The following is a 2,500-nucleotide window of genomic DNA, read 5'->3' on the forward strand; positions in this document are numbered from 1 at the left end:
ACGAGCTCCCACTCTGTCTTTCATGTCCTCAAGGAGCAGGACCTGTCAGCTCCGGGATTCGTCTTTGTCTGCCACGCCTCGAATCTGTCTTTTGGTTCTTGTGTCAAGTCGTGGAGGCTTTTGTCAAAGGCGTCCAGCCGGAATTAAAACTACGCTTCCCTTCTCATTAGCACTTGTAACGCCGGGACCGAGAGAAGGTGGGTGGGCCAAGGAACGTCGATCGTCGTACCTCTGGCACGCGCTCTGACAGGACCTTTTCCTCCCAAGTTTCCAGCCTTTTGTTCCCGTGTTTTCCTTTTCGAGTCCGTGTCGTTACCCTCTGTCACCTGATTTCGAAATTCGTTTTTTTGTTTTTGTTTTTCTTCCCGACCTCTGCCTTTTTCTCTCTTCTTCTTTTTTTTTCTCTCTCTCTCACTCCTTTCGAACACTTATCTCTTTTTTCTTTAGAACTGGTGATATTTCTGTGTTGACTTTGTTGTCGTAGTGACGTCATCGCAACAAAAATGGCGGGAAACTCACTTTCCGCCGATAGAGGGTTTAAGAACGTAAAGTAAAAACTTTCGGATTTTGAATTAATCTTATCGGTTCCCACACTCGAGGGAATTATAAGAAGAAGAAGAAAAAAAAAAACATGAATAAAAATCTGATTGTACATTTTATTGCAAAATATACTCAACACCTCAAACATTCCTGCAATTTCCAAATGAAAATGTCTTTGGCACGACGATATAGCTCTCTATCCGTGGAAGTAATTTGTTACCAAGAGCTTGATAAATTGACCTGAGACCTGACATCCTAGTGAACACTGGCTTTATTCCTTGTCAACTGACTATGACAAATTTGCACCTTAAATGTATATCACATAAACAAAATTTAACCACATCGATATCAATTAATAATTATGAACAGATTGCAAACATATATACCCACGCAATAAGCATAATCACCAAGATACAAAAAAAAGAAAAGAAAAACATAGCAAAGGGTTCTGTGACGAGAGTCCTGTTTTGGTAGGATTACACCTCCTGCATTTGCATGAATTGCATAAACACGCAGCCATTGCAACCGAATCATAGACGAAATTCAGCTTTCAAGTCCGCGACGCTAAAACACACCTAACGCCGAAATCCAAATTCGTGGTGCAATTCGTGCAAACTGAGTGCAAATGCTCACGATTTATTAATGGTATGATGGCTTCCATTTGCAACAATGTAATATTGATGTTGAGTTATGCAAAGGTATTATCATTTGTCATCATTATTTTCGACTGGGATTTTTTTTTTCTTTTTTTTTTCTCTTGTTATTCCTTTGCTGGATTTATATTACGAATTTGAATGAGTAATATTTATATATTTATTTAACGATGTTTACTCGAGTTGCCCAAAAGCTAAATTTAGCGACGATATATATCACTGAAAAGTTACTAGTTGCATATCTATGTTAATTATGATAATAATAATGATGGTGATGATAATGATCGTAATAAAATGATAACAATAATTAAAAATCAAGATGATCATGATTTTAACAACAATGATAATAATAAAAAAAAACAATAATGATACCAATAATAACTTATTAAGAAACAATATTCTTATTTTCATAATCTCAATTAATCAAGATTACAGTATATCTACATCAACAGGAAGTTGCAAAATCCCATAAACTTTTGATGGAAAGGCAATCACACAATCACAATCACATAAACATAACATATCATCAAGGACAGGTATCGGAGGGAGGGGAGGCGGGGGGGTCAGTGATTCTTATATGAAAAAAAAGAGGGAAGGGATTAATGGGGGGGGGGGTGAGAGGGAGGGGGGTGTCTCTCGTCATAGTTTGCATAACTTAACCCTTTGCAATTATAGCCTGTGCTTCTCGTTCTCTTTTATGGAGTCTTATTTACAAGCTCGAGTCTGTAATCAGGTCTTGGGGTAAATTCGTCTTCATTATGCTTAATCGTGTTCGTTCTTGGTTCTCTCTTCCTCTTTCTTTCTTTCTCTCTCTCTCTCTCGTCCTCTTTCTCTCTTTCTCTTTCTCATTCTCTCTCTCTTTCTTTCTTTCTCTCTCTCTCTCTCTCTCTCTCTCTCTCTCTCTCTCTCTCTCTCTCTCTCTCTCTCTCTCTTTCTTCTCTCTTTTCTTCTCTCTTCTCTCCCCCCCCCCCCCCTCTCTCTCTCTCTCTCTCTCTCTCTCTCTCTCTCTCTCTCTCTCTCTCTCTCTCTCTCTCTCTCTCTCTCTCTCTCTTTTCTTCTCTCTTCTCTCCCTCCCTCTCTCTCTCTCTCTCTCTCTCTATCTATCTATCTATCTATATACCTTTCTCGCTGTAACTATCTTCCTCTCTCCCTCTTTCCATTTCCCTCTCTCTCATCTACGTACACACATTCGCCACCCCTTCCCACCCATTTTTTTTTTTCAAACTAAACCTAATTCTTAAACGCCATACACCCTCCCCCCCCCAAAAAAAAAAAAAAAAAAAAAAAAAGTGGGAGGGAAAAGATGC

General features: G+C 39.0%; 1 protein-coding gene across 20 annotated transcripts in view; it reads right to left on the reverse strand.

Annotated features, from left to right (window-relative positions):
* LOC122253079 (band 7 protein AGAP004871) overlaps positions 1 to 2,500 on the reverse strand; it is a 588,497-nt gene that overhangs the window by 518,848 nt on the left and 67,149 nt on the right. The gene's annotated exons all lie outside the window — the stretch shown is intronic.

The sequence above is a fragment of the Penaeus japonicus genome, unplaced genomic scaffold (genome assembly GCF_977035675.1).
Source record: "Penaeus japonicus unplaced genomic scaffold, GWHDUDI00000001_assembly GWHDUDI00000002, whole genome shotgun sequence".
NCBI lineage: Eukaryota > Metazoa > Arthropoda > Malacostraca > Decapoda > Penaeidae > Penaeus > Penaeus japonicus.